This window comes from Poecilia reticulata, chromosome 1 (assembly GCF_904066995.2).
Source record: "Poecilia reticulata chromosome 1, P_reticulata-male-v2, whole genome shotgun sequence".
NCBI classification, from domain to species: domain Eukaryota; kingdom Metazoa; phylum Chordata; class Actinopteri; order Cyprinodontiformes; family Poeciliidae; genus Poecilia; species Poecilia reticulata.
Window position 1 is genome coordinate 3,522,306 of NC_088830.1, and position 20,233 is coordinate 3,542,538.

The following is a 20,233-nucleotide window of genomic DNA, read 5'->3' on the forward strand; positions in this document are numbered from 1 at the left end:
CGAGTGATTTACATGATAAAAACAAAATACAGTAACATAACACAGTAACCAATTATGAAACAGTCAAACACTACATTTTAGTGACTAAGTGCTCAAACTGATGTTTAAAGTCCCTATCTTTCATACTGCAACTAAGCTTGTCATGTTTTGCAGATAAAATAACTCCACAAAAATCTGAAGCAGACACGTCTGCCATATTGATGTCAGAATGAAAAAGTAGTACAACTGATTACATGCATTTTAAGATGTAATGAAAGCAGATCAAGTTATGTCTTTTTTATCATTACAAAAGCTTTACAAAAAGTAATGTAGGACACATTTTTATATAAATAGTGGTAACTTGTGCTTGCAAAGTAAAACAAAAAACATCTCACAATAAAAAAGATATTGATCCAACTTTGTCAAGCATCAGTAGGATGATTCCACAATCTTTAAAACTATTTGCATGTCTGACCATCCTTCTCTGTGATGTGAATATTATCTGAAGCTTAATGCCAGGTGTGAATGGTGATTGTTTAGCTTGTCTACTCACATCTGAATCAGTCAGAGCATTTGCCAGTGTCTAACCTGAACTGGGTTAAAGAGAGAAATAATCCTAATTCAAGGTTCTGAATACTGAATGGTAAATCAAAGGTGAGCTGTAAGTAGAGCGCAGGTTCGAACCAGCAACCCACCAGTTGCAGGATGAATCCAAGCCTCCTGAGCCACAGTTACCACTTAGTGTCAAAATCACTGCAAAGTGTTTAAAGAACAACCGATACACATATAACCTAACTGGGGGTAATATTGATGCAGATTACTATGTTGGGTTTAGCTTCATGAAGCTATTTTCCTTGAACTGTGGTTGAAAGGCACATGATTAATGTGTGCAGGGTATACTTCAAAAGTTGAAGGCCAGAACACATAATGCATAAAATGGGACTCTGGGCTTAGGGCACAAACAAGCAGCATCAACTCTATTGGCTGCCTTGAGACACATATTTCTGTAAATAACATGGAATTACTGCTAACATTGCATTACCCTGACACAATAACACAAATATTGATGTAATGTTTGTGAATGATGAGATGAAGGAATTTCTAGTATTAATGTGTATAACCTCAGGTTCTCCAAACCATTATTTTCCGCTGTATGTTGTACCTATTAAATAAATATATTGTGGAGAACAGAGATTTTTTTAATGTTGTGCTTGAGCTTGCACACTTTAAAAAAAAACAACCGATACACGATTGTTTAAGCTGTCGTCACATATTTGATGTTACACTACAAATTACCTTCATGCCAATAAATAGAAGCAGCAGTGATTTTCTGTAATGATGACAGAATGTACTCAGCACACACTCTATGACAAAGAATGACAAGTATTTCCAGACATTTGCTCCAACACTATGACACCCTGGGGGCCTAATTTCACTTTGACAAGTAAAGTGCTAATAACCACGCCTGTCATTGGTGTTTATTTTGGAGGAAGTATGTAAACGTATCATGACATGAATGTATTGACCCCTAGTATTAGGCTGCAGCGATGAGTGGCACTGGATGGATGGCAAACCATTCTCATTTATTTGATCAGGATGACAACTGTCCAGACTGTCATCAATTAGACACAGGGGCCATTTCTGAGATACCACTTCTATCCTTCAGAACAATAAGGTATATTTATATACACTTGGAATGAAAACAGAAAAATTAGCAACACCTCTTTAAATTGTACATTTCCTTACTTTACATTACTTTATATACTTTTTGTACTTTCACACAGGGAGTGTTTGCAAGCTTCACTCTCAGACCTGGTTTCAAAAAGTGCCAGTGTAAGACACACTGATCAATGGAAACGTGCAAATGAGGATCACAAAGCATGTGGGCAATAGATGGTTCAGTTGGTAGAGCATGCACACCATGTGCAGAGAAGAGGTGTAACATTACCAAAAACTCACATTATGGAATGAGACACGATACCGACATCATGTGAATGAGATGGGATGACATTTTAATATTACTTTTTCAAATCAATATAAACTCAACAAAGTGAGGTCTTCCTTTTTTCCCTTTCTTGAGACCTTAGGTCAATGCTTCAACTATGCTGTAATAGTGATGTAGTTCAATGTACTCCTAAGATGTTCAGTGATGCTTTCTACATTTTTCAGTATCTGAACAACATGCAGTGCTAACATAATATTTGTGTCTTTCACTCTGTTGCCATTTATCGTTCATACTGGAAGCCCAAAATGCAGCCAAACAGATGATTTAAGAGTAGTTTTATTACAACTTCATCAGGCAAAGTCATGCTGATCATAACTGGCTGGTGCTCGCAACATAAAAGTCACCTCAACAAGAAACCTTGAGAAGTTCTAATATTGCAGGCTGTTACACGACAAGTTCTTGTTACACTACTTGTCCAGAGGCTGTAGTCCAGGGGTGGGCAACTCCAGGTCTCGAGGGCCGGTCTCCTGCAACTTTTAGATGTGTCTCAACTTCAACACACCTGAGTCAAATAATGAGGTTGTTAGCCGGACTCTGGATAACCTGCCTGCACTTAGGAGGTGATTCAGCTGTTGGATTCAAGTGTGTTAGACCAGGGAGACATGTAAGAGTTGCAAGACACTGGCCCTCAAGGACCAGGATTGCCCACCCTTTCTGTAGTCTTTGAATCCATTATTATCCTGGTTCAATTCCTGGCCTGTGGCAGTTTACAGCATGATTCACTTTCTCTTTCCTCCCTATTACCTGTCCAGTTGCTGCTAAATGAAGGTCACATGTACCTAAAAAATCTTCAGAAAAAAACCCCAACTCTGAAATACTATCACTTTTTTCCTCATTATGTGACATCTTCAAGATGCAATCAACACCCCAGTGAATTATGTTATTTCTAGAAATATTTTAGATCTGCATAAAGTCAGAAACAACAGGATATTCTCTGTTCTGGAAACCTGATTGTAACTCAGCCCAGTTAACTCCACAATAAAAAAATATTATCAAAGAAACAAACTGCATATATGTGCATGCACATACACACAACCCTAACCCTAAAACAGCACTTTTTTATTCAGGGCCTGGACTTTGGGATTCATAAGGAACAGCAGCTTCTCATAATGGAGTATTTGCTGGAAAAACTGGGTTTACAAGTTCACAAATGCTAAAACATGCAAACACACATATATTCTATTTCGACTTTAAGGGATATTATACTACCTTGGATTCATCGCCTTGACACATACTCTAAGCTTAACCATTTGCCAAACCAAATCCCTCACACTAACCTTACCTTCAAAACTTGAATGATTTACATTTTGGAAATTTACTTCTGACCAAAAAGATGGAGATACGTCTCCATAACATGGCTGTAACTGATTTAGGTCCCCACAACATGAGCAACCCTCAGCCACACACACCCACATACACGCACTCACACGGTCACACACACAAGAGTAAATCATGGCTCTGGCGTCGCAGGCTGTCTGCATTCAAATGATGGTCAGATTATGAGCAGCATCATGTTTCTTTGAGACAGATCCACGGCGACACAGCAGCTGCGACCATGGTGTAACGTTCGGGCAGCACACTTGAAGGAACCACTCCAGCTTTAGAGCGCTTCCCATTTGTCCACACAGACTTCTGAAAGTCTTTCAAGAAAATCTGCGCAACCCTTTATAGACTCAGTGGAAGATGTTTTCTGTAGTGCAAAACAATTTATTTTGCGTATCAGTGAGTGGGATAAATGTTTCATTATTATGCAGCTGATATATTGCCAACATGTTCATGGTATTATTTATAGGAAAAGAAGGAGGCACGAGTGTTGAGAGAAAAATTAAACTCTCTACCACTTTCAGTTATAAGATGCATGAAATGTATTTTCTAATGAAAGACTCATTCTTTTTAGTCTGCTGCTCCAAATCCGATTGGAATTGCAATGGTCAAAGCGTTTGGTAGGTCCACTTCCATGTCTGAAAGTTATTTTTTATTTTCTTACTTGGTTTATCCGCTGTCTATAATTTAGACATTGGTGGGCCACTCTGGAGACTTGCGTGGATATAATTACTGACTGTAATAGCAGAGGGGTTTGCAAATACACAAGTAGGAGCTTTAAGCCAAATAAATCTGTTAAGTGCAACCTCAAACCATCAAGATCCATTAATCTGCTGAGACCTGACTGCATATGTCTGTACTAAAAAGCTTAACTTCCAGTATCAGACCTCTTAGTAACTACGCAGGAGAAAAAAAATATATTTAGTGCCTAGCAGTCACCACAACCTCATACCTGAGGTTTTCCTGCTACAGAGATGTGTTTTTTAAACCATTGGAATTTTTGTTTTTGATTTCAACTAATCTCACAATGTACATTGCATGATCTGTAGCATTAGACACAGGTCTAATAGGTATAAACACATCTAATAATAGAAGAAGAAGAAGATATGCTAAAACAAACGAATCACAATAAACGAGGTTCAAAACATTCCCATGATGGGTTACCTCTCAGAATAAATCACAAAATCTTTTTGTCAGGATGTTCGAAGGTGTTCAGACTAAAGATGGTATCAGTTTCCTGACACTTGTCATCTGTGAATAATATCTGTCCTTGTGTTCTTAGTTTTTTAGTGATCAATTCTGGTATTTATCTGAAGGTGATGGGTAGATTTGACCAGCCCACAAGCCGCAGTGGTTTGTCTATTTTATGAACAGGAGAATGGCTTTTAGTTTTGACAGATGATTTATAGAGGGCAGCAATGCATTAAGTTGTGTAATATGTGTCATTCATCTAGCGTTCTACTGTAGTAACACATATTATAGTCATTTATGATATTCTTAGGAAAAAAGGAAACTAGCATTAGCCTGCCTTTCCTGTGAACCCCTCCATTTGCAAAGTGGAAGAGGGATGCACATTTACTCTTTATTATTAGCAGTAGTCCTTAAAACTGCTTTCACAGTGTTTCTTGTTGTGCCTTTTCTGCTGCCATTGTGAAAACCATCTTTGAGGTCTGTGGGTTACTTTTCATGCACTCCTGTTCTGAATAGTGCATGAGAACTGGGCTCAAGGGTGTGGAATTTAGTGTTTGGCTATGTCACGATAATAAAGATGTCATGCTAGCGCTGAGAAAATAATGCATGTTATGTTAGTTATCACGCTGTGTCATGATATTAGAGCATATCAGCTGACTAATTAGCCAGGCTAATTAGGGTAATTTGATTAAGTTCCGACCTGTACTTGGTTCCCTAACAGTTATACTGCCTATACATTAATAAAAAAGCAATCTTATATATATATCGTTGCAAAAACATGATTTGTGCGCCTTTCTTCAGTCAGCTTGTGGACTGTTCAGAGCCAAAGGTAGGAGAGGAAAGTGGCATCTGGTTACTAGGAATTCAAAAAACTAATCAACTTAAAATTAACTCTCAATTAATGGTTTGTCAATATTAAACAGTTGGTACAGAAATAGATGGCAGAGATATCCCAGAACAAGAAAAACAAAGTTCAGCGTGGGATTCAAAATTCACTTTATACGGTTCTGTTTTAAAACATAAACACTCAACAAGCTCACTAACTTTCGCCTTCACAGTGCTCATTCAGCCAAGCTGCAAGACGGAGCGGCGTCAACTTCTCAACTAGAAATTATTGATGTGCTAGGAAGGTGAAGAACTGATGACAGAAACAACTCAAGCTCAAAAAACTGTTAACTATAACAATGTGCTTCTCAACATATTATGAAAAAGGTTGCCCTTCATGCTATGGAAGGGCAACATTGGATACAAAACAAAACTCAGGTTTTTAAGAAAATGACTGCTTATCAATTAATTGCTAGTTGATCTATAAAATCAGTCAAGTTTAGATTATCTGATTAATCAAAAGCTTGAATCCAGACTGGTCACTCAACACTTTCTCTGGCCATTGACAAAAAAGACTTAAAATCATAGGAATCCTAGGACATAAAACATAAGCAGTTTTGAAAATGTAATAGAACCTTACTTGAAACAGCATAAAGATGTTAAATAAAGCTGCTGAACTCATCACATTATATTAGGTTTACTTTTATGTATGAATAGATCAGTCATGTTTACTGATACAGAATTCTGAATTTATACAAGATGGGAGCTGTCAATTACAAGTTTCCCTGACTGACTGTCTAACTATAGAAATTAATTTGGAGAAATTTTAAAAGAAAATTAATAAGAGAAAATAAATTGTGGCATGTACTTTAAAGACAAGATTAAGTTGATTTAAACACAAAATGAAGAGATTACAACATTATCTCTGTATGTGCATCACAGCATAAATGGGAATAATCCTCAGACAACGTTCACAAAAATGTTTTCACAAAAAGAAATCGTCATAATGGTCAGAGCCAATCAAGGAACAAATAGGCAACTTATTGATGCATCAATTCTTTCAGAATTACATCAATAAGCTTAGTTTACATAAAACAATGTTCGCTTTAAATGCTGTATTTAAAAATCTTCTAACTTATAATAGTGTTTTAGTAAATTTAGTAAACTTTTCAATACATCCCTTTTTGTTGAGTATTTGTAACAAAACAGAAGATATGAAGTGCTTATTGGAGATAACAGTCCAGGACCCTGACCCTGAGTGGTCACTCTGGCAATGACAGATATTTACACCATGTCAGCAGATTAAGCTCCTTAGAAAATCTATTTTAAGACCTAAAAGACTTTAAACTCATCACACAGACATGTTCTCATCATCCCTTCCTGTACAGAAGAAAAGCCTGTCAGCTGTTCAAAATAAATCTACGAGCATTAATGAACATTTTTTTCTGTAGTGATGGCACAGCGTATGCAAACATGCACGGAGCAAAGTAACACCATTTGTCATCGCTAACTGCTGAGATGTGGGAAGAAATTCCCCTTTAACAGAAAAAAGCTCCCCAGGAGAGCTGACATAAATCTCAGTCCAGACATCTAGTTTGAAATGGACGGATGGATAGAAGCAAGCCCAAAAGAAGGCAGAATGCAGAATTGCTGCATTCTTTATTTGCTGAACTGGAGCCAAGTTATTTTAGTGGTACATTTTTGTGGTAAAATGAGGAGGGTAAAGGGTTGCTGTGCAAAAAAACCCCAGAGGGAATGAGAAGAAGTCTGGCTAGATGAATTTATTTAATCTGAAAAGCTAGATTTATTTCAACAACAAAGGTAGAGATGCAGATAAACTGCCTGGTGACCAATCTGATTAGCCCTAACCAATGAAAAGTCTGGCATTCAGTGAATGCACCACAAAACACTCCCAGCTTGAGAAACAACACTCTTTGGTGGACAAAGTCAAAAATACTTGAATTTAGCTATTTTCAGTAACAGTGAGATATTTAAAAAAAAGCACAGAGATTACAGAAACTGTTAAAAAGGAAGTGTCCACTTTCTACAATCTACATAGGGAGATTTCTGTTTCAAAAATACTAATTGTTCAAACCAGTAAGAGAAGCTAAAGTCATATTACAATGTTAATTCTGTTATTATACCATCTTTGTTTTGAAATAATAATAAAGTGAATCTTCATCCTCAGTTTGAGATCACCTCTACTCCCAATACAATAATTAACGGTCACTCATGGTAGAAAGGCTAAATAAACCTATTTTCATTCCTGTTCCTTCACTTCTTTTATATTATAATATATCAAAGCTTTACAAAAAACAGATATTGCTACAAATAAATGTGTTACCTGTATTCTGTCAAATGTGTTTTTTTTCTAGGTGTGCTTAGTGCTCTGGAAAATGTGTTACATTATGAGTCACTAAGTGTTTTAACAGAAAAGAAAACTTATTTTGAGAAGCCACATCAATGTCTAATCCACAAAATTCTATACACAAGAATGTAGATGCAAGAATTTTTTAGCATTGAACTGAATCTGAAACCTAGCCACATTTTATGATTATTTTAGACATTTTCTACCAAGTTTAATAAATAAATGTTTGGCTTCAAAAGGTTCACTAACCATCTCTGTTACATAACGCTATAAACTCCCGGCCTGGAATTCAGTTTTAAGCTGCTTCACACTTGAATAACTATGAAATATGTTAAGAATTCAGTTGAATCAAAGTAAAAGCTGTAATTACTTTAATGCGCCAACAGACGCAAACATATCACAAGAGTTTATCCCAAACATTATTTCCTGCTCTCTCTCACACACAAGCACAAAGCTGCTTGTTGTGGGATGCAGGACGCTTTACAAGGAATGCTTTATGAGCGCGTTGTAACTGTTCAACCAGCGCATTACTGCCACTAGTTGAACAACAGCCACCTCCAACCACGTCTCCGTTATCGGCCTTGTTTGTTCAACCTTGCCACTCATTAGCAGACCCCCCTCTGGCTGTATGAATGGACACGGGGGGTCAAACACTGACCCTGCAAGCCCACTCACTGCCCATACAGCAAATAACAGAGGGCCGTGTGTTCTGCAGATTGCATCACAACTGCACTAACGAGCAGAGCCATCAGCCTGAGAGGACTAATGTAATTATATAACACAATTCCTCTTGCTCGAAGTCAGGGCAGAGGGTCGGGTGAATGAATAGGATGTGACAATTTGAGGGTTTATCATGTTACCATTCCAATATAGAACCCAGAATGTGGTTAGTTTATGTGATTTTGATGTTAATGGAGAGGAAGACAAAATAAAGAGGGAAAATGAAATAGAAAAAATAGGTAAAAATAGGAAAACATGAGGTAGAAAAGAATGGGAAAACAATCAAAGATGGCAAAACCCTTATGCACTTGTTTCCTTATAATCTATCTGGGGGAGACAGCATCACAACCAGACTCCTCATAGACTCAGCACTGTTTCATGTCAAACATGGGCAAACTGTCCTGTAAAATAACCCAAAGTGAATGAAATGTAACTACAATCTTTTTAAGACACCAAACTTTTACAGAGACAACCATAAGGAGGAAGTACTTAATTCTGAAACATGAAGATGTGTCACAGAGCTGAACATCTAAACTGCAAAGGTAAACTAAAGTGAGGTTTTTATTGACTTGATAATCCTGAGCTTCTGGTTTAGCTTTATTCTAATTGTAGAGAGAAAGAAAAAACAGATGCTCCTCAACAAGAAATGTAAAAAAATACTTAAGGCTGAAAACCTAAAAAATACTTTAAGGTTTTCAACTGCAGTGAGGCTCAACCTTAATTCTATACATCTTGTTATAAACAATGACATGCATACATTTTATTTCATTTCAATTTTATCTTAAAAGTTCTAAATGCATACTGAATATGACAAAATAGATATGGTAGAATCTGTGATAGTAGCAGCAAAATCAACAGATCTCCGGTCTGATATTTCTCAGAGAGCAGAGTGGAGCTCCAAGTGACGCTTACAGAGCAAAAGGGTGCTCTGAAATGCTCTGAAACGAGGCTGAGAACCAACCCCTCACTGTGTTCCCCAGGGGTCAAGGTGACATTCCACAACACCTCTGAGATTGATCTAATGGAGGGATCGGTGCATGGCTTTTGTTCAATGAGAAATAAGAGAGCATGAAAAAAAGAAGAGTGTAAAAAATAGACGGAAGTATGTCGAAGTGACAGGATGAAAATGAGACGACATGGAACTATGACCGGGTAGGAAGTCAGGAAAGGTTCAGGTCTGAAATATGCCTCCTTTTTATCATCTTTACCAATTCATTATTTTTCATATTTAGTTTTGACGAACAACCATGTTCAGAGATATACACAGGTAATATACAATTTTACTGAAATACAGTCTCTGTAAAGGTATTTATTTCCCTTGCTGATGTTCACATCTACCTTTTCAGTCAGCTTTGGTCTTTAATATGATTGCTTTCTTCCTTCCTATTGTCATATTTTATTTCTTGTGCAAGTCTATTCTTGTGCCTTCTATAGTTGTGTGGACTGTTTTACAACAAATCCATTCTTATTCTTAAATTTAAAGCTAAATTGCTCATCAAACCTTAGATTGCGAGCAGCTTTCCAAAGTAAAGTTATTCCCTGATGCTATTCCTGAGGTGGCTGTGGAAGGAAGCACTATTTTTATTCAGCACTGTTTTTCCTCGTCAACTGTCAGAAACAACAAAAACTCTAAACCATACTCTGCAATTGTGGCTTTCAAAAGAGGAGATAAATACAATTCCCTTCTGGTTTATAGATTGTAAAATCTATTCAGATCGCCTAATTTGTATTCTGTTACAGTCTTCATATGATTTACAACAAGCAAATATAAAACTGGTAAGGAGCATTGTTATTATGAGCTATTATGAGTGCGTCGTATATATGTGTGTGTGTGTGTGCGTGTGTGTGTGTGTGTGTGTGTGTGTGTGTGTGTGTGTGTGTGTGTGTGTGTGTGCGTGCGCATGTATGTGTGTGTGTGTGTGTGTGTGTGTGTGTGTGTGTGTGTGTGTGTGTGTGTGTGTGCGTGTGTGTGCGTGTGTGTTAGATATGTGCCGATCAGGTTTTTTCCAGCCGATGCCGATGCCGATGCTGATACCGATACCGATCACCCATGAGGGCCGATCACCGATACCGATCACATAATTATTATTATTTTTTTATCATAAACACTACTGGTTACATTATGTGGAAAAAGGAACCATGAATTCACCTTAATTTAGACAAAAACTTGTTTTTAATAACTTTTTCCAAGATGAAAACTAAACAAAACAGGCATTCTGCAAATTGTACTGCTATCGGTAATACTATCTTTAACAGACTGATAACATATGAAGGCTCTGAAGAGGCTAAATAATGCAAAGAACCTAAAAAAAAAACCTCTCAACATTGCCAAAAAAATTCAAGTATAAAACTTAACGTGCAAAGACAAATACAGGATCCATTACAATAAACAATCCTGAGTTACTGAATGAAAACTTCTTGATAGCATGGCGGCTAGCTGATTACTGCTAGTTCTGAGTGTCTGTTTCTAACTGAGCGGAGTAATTATGCAGAGCAGGGAGGAGATTGATTATTTTTTTAGAGATTATCTGTCTCATGTTAGGACAGCGAAAGTTTTAATACGTATGTAAAATTTATTTTTTAGGTTAGATGTTGCAGCTTTAAACAGGTTTGGTGTGAGAGTCACTACCAGGTGGAGAAGAAGCGGCGCTCCGTCTGTGAAATATTACTACCTGTAGCGCGTAGCAGCGGTTCAACAGCGAGAGCAGAACCAGCGTCTTACATCGCAGCTCGAAGACTTAAATAATTTTGCGGGTTATTTGTTTAGCTTTCTGACTGTCATGCTAATCCGGGTGTGTTTGTAGCTGTGCGCTGCTTTACCTGCTTTCTGATCCTCCATATGTCTTTTTTACTGCAGTGAGCCTCGATGTAGCCAAACTCCGTCAAGTATGGCATTGTTTTTATGTCGTATTAGCTTCGTCGTGTTGATGCATTTTGACATGCTTCAATTTTCCATCGCAACACGCAAACTTCCCCATTCACTCAGTGCGTTATAGTTCCACATCGCTTAGGATTTGTTGCTGCGCGTTTGTGCAGAGTGAAGGAAAGAGGAGACCAGCTGCACAGGCAGGCTGCGAAATGAGATGCAGGTGATCGGTTTCGGCAACAAGAGCCAATGATCGCCGATCACCAATCATGCACTTTTTCACGAAAATCGGCCCGATTATGATCGGTGACCGATCGATCGGCACACCTCTAGTGTGTGTGTGTGTGCGCGTGTGTTTATTTAAGAGGAAAATTGAAGCAGATATAATTAAAAAAGCATTGATATGAATTAGGTATGTTAACTTATTTGCAAAAGTTGAAAAGAAATGTGGGTTTTCTGGCATGAAAATACACAAAAGTACAAAAAAATAGTAGTTCGGATTTTTTATATCAGCAGAGCTCAGGTGCAAACATCCACCAAGCAAAGAAAATGTCACTCTTACCGTCATAAAACCAGAAGGCTGGGAACTATCACAAGTCAGATAAGGTTGACTGGTGAGTTATAATTCCTTCCTCCACTGTTTTTCCCCCTCTCAGGCTAAGTGTCTCCTTCTGGTGTCCGTCTTTATTCCCTGACTGTATCCCGTTTAATGCCTGGGAAGCACATAGACAACAGAGAAGGAGAAAGTTGGAGGGAGAGAGCCAAAGAGAGGGAGGGAGTGACGGAGTAAAAAAAAAAAAGAAAAAAAAAAAGAGTTCCCCATTCGGGCGAAGCAGTGATCAGATACGGCTATTTTCAGACTTAGGCATGCTCGTCTACGAGGCTGGAAAGTCACCCCCCACCTACCCCCTCAGTGTATACAGATGCGGGGGGATGGCTAAGTGACAGGGCTGACTATCTCTATTTTACCACTGACATATATATTATTGTGTACTCCTCACCCTATGAACATACGTGTTTACATAAAGCGATTACACTGAATTACGTTTTTGAATACAGTCCGAACAGACTCAGACACATAACCGGGTGATTCTGTGGTACAGATGCCGTCAGGTCCCGGTGCCTCTGAAAAGTTAAAATCGAACCAGCAGGAATCACAGGATGTGTCCTGGAGTGCTTTCATATTTGTGTCTTGTTGTGGGATTTTAAGTCACACAGTGCCCGGATGTAAGGTGGCCTTTTCCGCACAAAATCCCTGCTGGGAATGTCAAACTGTTCCCACACAGCTTCTTCTCTCAGGTCTTTGCTAGCAGATTTACTGTCAGTGACTGAAGAACTTACCTGGACAAATAGTTTTGACGAACAACCATGTGCAGATATACACAGGTAATATACAATATTTACTGAAATACAGTCTCTGTAAAGGTATTTACAGAGACTGTATATATATATATATATATATGATCTTTGATCACATATAAAACATGTCACACTACAAACGTTTGATATGCATTTTTTCCCTCTTTCTAATCAAAACAACAAGGCAAAGTAAATATTAATTACAAAGCAGTAAACATTAATACGTGTCAACTAAAGCGTGTCAGTTCTAATCCTCCCGCTGTGTAATCCATACAGGTATGTATATTTGGAAATGACCACACACAGGCTGAATATACACAGGAGAGAGGTCAGCCAGAAGCACCTCTAGACCACAGACTCCCTGCTATTCCCAGAATGATGATGTAACTACTGCTATTAGCATCTCATACCGAGTTCGAGCCTGGATACCTAAAACCAGTGAGACAGCTACTGTGCAACATGCTATTTTGCCCCTTCAAACTAAGCATTGGGTCAATATGAGATTCTCACGGTTGGATAACACTGAGTCAAAGTAACACATTTTCATGGTATCTTGTTATCACAGTATCATGTTAATCCTAAATCTATAGACGAAAACTGTAAACCGACTGTTATCATTTAAACAGAAAAATTATCCATATTTCTATTAAAATAACATGTTTATAATTTTCTAATTTAATTGTATCTATTATGTTATTGGATATAGCTTCATTTGTAGTAAGTGAGGATAAAGTCAGAAGACAGTAATTGAACTTTGGCAAATTTAGCTAATCCTAAATTTATTGCTAAGATTTATTTTTGAATTAGGACAAAGTGAAATAGCCATGAAAAATGTTAAAAATTAATTATCTGTGTTTTAAAACCCCTCAACTGCCACCCTGAAAACACTTGCATGTTATCCAAAGAGTCCCTGAGGACACCAGTGTCATCATGACAGTTAATGGGTGAAGATAGACAAAATAATAATCCAAAACTATGAATCGGTCTTGATTTTTTTGAATTGGGGTTTTAATTCATGACTGGTGATCGACCAGAAAACTGCAGCCAGTGCAGTTTTCTCTAAAATAAAGATCAATTGTTTTGGAGGTTATTCCAAAAAAAACAATATTGTTGCTTTGGGACTATTTTCAAGTAATGTATTCATAATAATCCAGGTTCGCCCTCCCAAAGACCAATAAAGTTTCATTTTGAAATGAATACTTAATACTGGAACTGTTATATATTTAAATATCCAAAATAAAACACAACATCCAAAAACAATAAATAAAACAGAAATAAAAACCGCTCAACTGAAACTGTGTACAAAATGGATTATAAATAGTATAATCCATTTTATACTTCCTTTCAAAACATATTAACAATCACAATGGAAATTATCCAGCTTACTTTAATTGATCATGCAATTAATTGATTAGTTTCTTATTGTCACAGGTTTACATCTGATTTCTAACGGTGCTCCTTGAAGGCCCACTTTATTCTGTTTATATACTGAGCTTGGACAGGAACTAACCTCAGCGATATGCTGATGACACAATCATTTCAGCAGTGACAGAAATCTTAAAATCAAATTGCAGAACGTTGTCAGAAAACTTTTCAGTCACTTTATGACATCAGGAACAATAATCACCACACTACTGCTGATAACTGAGATGATTCAATATGATTAATCCACATTTGCATGACTCTCTTCTGTCTTTACAAATTCACAATCCATTGTGACTGTTCACTGTGAGCTTCAGTATCTGAGCCACTAAAAACATACATCAGGTGTGGATGTTAACAGCAGTCAGTCCATCCAACTTGCACAAAATTCTAAAAAATATACAGAATTATTTGTGCATCATGCTTGCAATGTAATGTTCTCTTTAATATTAATTCTAATTATTCATTGTCCAAATGTGATTTTGCACACACTGATACTGTGATGGTGATAGAGATCCACTATATTGTGAAGCTCTGCCTCACTCACTCACAGGTGACCTTTCCATTGTGATATATAGTAGTGCAAGTAAGAAAAAGGTTAATTGATACAATACACAGGAATCTGGCTAGAGTAAACTTCATCGTATTGCACTATGTTCCATACAGTCAGAGAAACCTCCAGTCACTCTGGCGGTTTAAAACTATTAAGCCTTAGAATCCCTTCATGCCCATTCCTTCTTTAAACTCAGATTCAATCAAGAAACAAAAGACACAAAAATTAGGGAGTCATAAATTTGTTCAGGGAGAGCACAAAACCTTCAGAAATCCATTAAACAATGTATTATCAATGTATAACTACTTTCCACATCAAAAGTAGTTGGAAAAAATAACTTGTACTGTGACTTACCAAACAAAAACAAATTATCAATAATTTTCTATGACTTGAGATGCTTCTTATTTTATGGATCCTGCATCAGCTCTGTCTGGGTCTGCTATCTCTTTGCCCCTGAGGGTGTGATAATGTCAAAATCACATTGACATACGTGCATGAATGAGACTTAAGCAACACTTAACACTGAAGCTTGAGAAATACTTAGCTAGCCTGCATCTGACAAACCAGCATGTGGCTCCAGGAAACGTCCGGTCACGTGCAGCGGATCACCGAGGTATGGTGAAAAGCTGAAAACTGACAGGTGCTAATGACTGAACCCTGGAGCCGAACAGATCCGCGCTGCATCAGGGGACCAATAAAGTCCTGCACTGAAGTCTTGACCTAAAACCCCATCAACAACCCCGCTCTTTATCATCTCACATCAGCATTGCTTTACAACCACCAATAAGTGAGACTCTACATACATTTCTCTATTCCATCTACATAAACTTTGCAAATTTAGCCTTAGAGAAGAATACCTGGTTTTGCTTATAGACTGACTATTCACGATAAATAAACAAACTTAAGAATCTGAAAACATTCCAGAGCAGATTATTTTTGCAGCGACTGGCACAAATCTAAAAGCAGTGACACTTTGACCTATGAGCCACTCCAGACTACAGTATCTGCGTCGACGTGGTCTCACCATACAGTTTCAACACCCAATTCATTATCAGCTTCTGCAAGGCCCTGCCACTGCAGATAAGTAAGTGGCAGGATATAAAAAGCAGACGGAATATGTGTCGCTCAAAAATACTTAAATCTTGGAGAAAATAAAAATAAAAAAACAAGATTTGTTATAACATGATGCAATGGATTGTGAACCAAGATGATAAATATGTCATTTCAAAGCAAATGGATGATTATTTTTTTATTTATTTATTCCAAATTAACCTGCAACTGGTCAGCTTTCTTCCCATCACTCTCACCCTCTGCCATATGAACAATACACTTTCTCTCTTTATGTAACCCTAAACTGACAGATGTGAGTTAAAGCTGACGGACACTTCCCCTCGCTGACCATTAATCACGTCAAAGTTCTATGATCCCTCAGTGGGAGTGTGTATTTAGGCCTCTGAGAGGTTTATTGGTCCTGCAGCCCCTTCTGAGACAGACAACTGCCAACTGTTGCTCATGTTGCATCTTGCTGTGTTGCTTCCTCTCTGCCAGACGCGGCCATGTGGTCACAAACGGGTATAAACTACGATTTTGAAAACAAAGAGAAAGAGCAAAGAGAAAAGCAGGCAGTCACACAGGTAGGCCTCACCGGGAACAGTGAGGTTCCCGGAGTGATAGTGTTACACATTGTGCACCCTGGGCACCTCCCCACTCTACCTAGTAACACGGCATTCAAATGGATCCTGCAGATACCAGCCTCTACCGCTGGCCTTTTCAATCTTTTCCTCATGACATCATCCGTTCATACCAGGTAACAGAAGGAAACTGGAACATTATTTTTTTTTTACATCTGTCTCACTTAAGAGACTAAGGACAAAAGGGGAAAGTTAAAGTATTTTGAAGTCTTTGCATTTTTTTAGGATTTATTTTAAGTTGTTTTAATGCTTTATAAAATCCTCAACAGCTTAGTCCTACATAATTATGAGATTTGCTTTCATCGTCGTATAATTACCTCTAGCGTCTGTTATACTAATGCATTCTATAAGGTTTATTTTTTCATTTTAATTTTCATACTCTATAAAAAACAGAATAGAACTCCTGCTAAATGTAGCAGTTTTCAAGTGCTAAATGTGCAGCAAGTATCTTTAAAAGTATAAACTTGTAAACTGTAGTTGCCACACCATGACTTTTCATATTTTTTAAGATCAAATATATTTCCATATAGCTAGCAAGGAGAAAGTGTAGCTGCCTTCTTTCTGCCATGTGGAATTTTATTAAAATGACTTTAAACGCTGTGACAGTTTTTCTTTATTTTTTGCAAATTTGAAAAGACTATCTTTATTTCATGGTATGGTTTAAAATACTTGTGTTGCCCTCATTTTATATGACATATGCTAATTTGTTTATGATAAATTGATGCTGCTTCTGTAAAGACCTAACATTCTCTGGTAAGGTTTGAGCAAAAATATACTGAAATTATACCTAATTGGTGGAAAACAGCTGCATTGTTGGTTTTAGAAATGTAACATGTTTATCTTCCTTATTTACCTTCCACAATAACATTAGTTTTGTTTTCCCTCTTTCCTTTTTGGCTAAGAAAAAGCACAAGATAACCTTGCACACAACTGCATACTTGCAATGACAATGTAAGAAAGTCAGAATAGAGTCCAGCTCTGGTATCCATGCCACCACACTAATAGTCTGCACCATTGTGTGAATCCAAGCCAACATTACAGATTCCCCCCCAGGTCTCTGGGGTGTTGGTTAAGGGGGAATATTTCAGTTCATGTTTACAATCACCAGACTTGTTCAGTTCACGCCCTTCTCTCATTCTTTTACATTTTAAACTCAGTAATTATCTGCCCACATGCCTAGAAGCCTGTGCTTGCAGCTTTCACCATCTTCCTGACCGCATCTTCCCTTGATGAACAGGCAGCAGCAGCAGCAATCCACCGGAATGCACGTTTATGGAAACAGCCAACCAACCGCATCCCGACTGAGCAGAATCCCTCGGTTTGGGTCTATAATAGGGCAGTATTGTACTCAGTAACGCCTTTAAGCACACAAAAGTGTCCCGTCTAAGCTGTTTACCTACTATACAGCTGAGCCTCCATCGAGGCTGGTCCGTTGCGGCTTATTTGAGCGTTAACAACATAGTTGAAAACTGTGCTCACCTACCTTAAAACGACTGCCTCGCAGTCCTTAGATATGAGCAGGAAACCAGCCCCCTCAGCATGCGAGGTGATTAAAAGTTCTCACTTCGGCAGCAGCGGAGAGGCGATACGCGCGAGCTGGTGCTGCATCCGTGTGATGAAACCATACACCTGCTTTTCAACGCTGCTGAACGCTGCTCGGTATCGATCAGCTCAGCTAACTAAAAGGTAGTTCCTTCTCCACCGTTTCCTCTCTCACTCCCTCTCTCTCTCATGGGGGGTCAACAGGCCCAGGAAAGTGAGGCGGGGAAACCTGTCCCTAGTCCGTTTTCTCACCAAACAAACGCAACAGCAGCCGGAGTGGCGACACTATTACACCGAATGCCTCTTCCTCCTCCTCTTCTCTTTCTTCTCGACAGGCGCGCCAGCCGCACCGCGGTGCTGATAAACTCTGCCGAACCACCTACGTCCAGAAATGGTCAGAATCTTCCGTTTCCGTTTGGCTATTAAGTGAATGATGCCGCGGCTTCATGCGCAAAATGGCCACTGTTATTTTCATTCAGCAGCTGACAACCGCGAGCCTCTCATTGGGCCACTGTGTAGCCATGGCAACGCCCGCGGTTCAATCAGTGCTGGCAAAGGACACAGGCCTGTGTGCGGCTCCCTGACAGGAAAGTAACACTTCGCTTTGTATTCTCACAAAGGAGAAACAACAGCTGACCTCATACTTGTATGAGGTTATGTAGAGGTTAACAAAATATTATAATCAGTACAATGTTGGGGGTTGCTAGGAGTAAACACATGCTTTGAAACAATTATGCTGTCATTTCTGATCTTGTCATATTTCAAAGGAAGTGTGAAGATATAGTTTGATACACATTGGTCTACCAATATTCTCTTGGAGAATTGCTGTGAGTCTTTTTTTTTTATTGAAAGGCATACCAGGATTCCTGCTGGGTTTATATGTCAGTGAATTGTGTTCACCTTGCACCAGCTAGAAAGATTCAGTAGTTATTCAAATCCTTACAGCAAGGAAACATCTCTGTTAACTTATTAAACACATCCATCTGTGAGTAATGCATCCGTGTTCATTAAATACCCTGGAAAATATTTTACATTTCGTCACATTACCAAAACTTTGATGCATATGTGTTTGATGGAACAGCCGGTCTGTCACATGAAACAGACGGGTCTTGCTTTGTAGAATATCTTTCTGCTGAAGCAACAGCTGCAAGTCTTTTGGGGTACATTTTTACAAGCATTGAACATACTGTAGGTAGGGATTTACAAGGGTGTGGGCCCCTGGGCTGGGGTCAGTTTTGGTGCTCTGTCCACTAAAACATTGTTTTTACTAATGCAAATTACAGTACATTAGTAGCCTTTGATCCATAAAAATTCATTGGTAAAATAAATTTTTACCAAACAACTTACTATAACTTCGGTAAAAGTTATGGATTTATGTTGAGATACTTTGTTTTCCACAGCTTGTTATAAGCCACAACTGGCATTTTTGCTGTAAAGCCAACTGCGATGCAAGCTAAATGCTAAGTTAAATGCTAAGTTAAATTAGGAGTTATGTGTTTAATTGCAAACCAGAGAATACACTGCATTTGTTTTTCGTCACCCAACTGACTCACAATTAGATGTTAAATAACTTGATTATAAAGTAATAATCTTTTGAACCTGTCAGTCTGCTCACATTCACCAGCCTGTTAAAATATTTAGACTGGATCCAGGAGTGTAGAGAATGTTAGATGTCCTACTGTTATGACAGCAAATGCAGCCTTTACACTTCATTATATTGTATCTATAATATTGTGTGACCAGTCTATAAACTATGTCTCTCTCGTCCAGCTTACTACAAACTCTCAGTGTGAAAGTTAAGACAAAATGACTCAAACTGTATGCAAAGTGTTTGTAAGAAATCCTGTTTCTAAAATAGGAAATGTCAGATTAAGTCCAAAAAGGAAATACTCTCATCTGCAGGACACGATTCAGCCTTTGTAAATATTTGATGAATGCAATAATTGTCAGTGCTGTGCACCAATACTTATTGCATATATTTTAAAACATTCTCAATTGTTTTGGTAATTATTTTGTGTCGCAGTCAAACATAAACATACATCTTGGTCTGCAATTATTATTAATATTATTATACATTTTTTTATAAATTGTAGTTAATTCAGTTTAATGATATATTAATTATCAAATCCAAGTAAAAGTTTAATTCATTGCCCTGTCATTTTATATGCATAATAATTTGACAGACATCAATTCTAGAAATTCACAAGAAAAACTTACAACTATTAGTTGTACTAAAAGTACAACTATTATTTATCACTAAGAATTTTCTTGCTAAAACAGCTGAATTTTCTTACTAGCAAGAAAATTCAACTGTTTTCATTATCAATGAGATGTTTTAAAAATAAGGAAAAAGTACAAAAGATTTCAGAAAGTATTTAAAAGCAAACAT

At 37.8% G+C, this 20,233-nt stretch overlaps 1 protein-coding gene across 31 annotated transcripts in view; it reads right to left on the minus strand.

The window, feature by feature from the left end:
* Window positions 1-20,233, minus strand: part of sorbs2a (sorbin and SH3 domain containing 2a) — a 72,012-nt gene that overhangs the window by 40,531 nt on the left and 11,248 nt on the right. For 6 of the 31 annotated variants that reach the window (XM_081611519.1, XM_081611608.1, XM_081611647.1 and 3 more), the window contains exons 1-2: window positions 17,786-18,354; window positions 11,840-11,990 (exon numbers count right to left, since the gene is read on the minus strand). The exons of 3 other annotated variants lie outside the window; for them this stretch is intronic. The gene's annotated coding sequence lies outside the window, so the exon portion shown is untranslated. Of the gene's footprint in view, window positions 1-11,839; window positions 11,991-17,785; window positions 18,356-20,233 lie in introns of those variants that run through there. 22 more of the 31 variants (XM_081611778.1, XM_081611712.1, XM_081611861.1 and 19 more) reach the window with 8 other exon arrangements.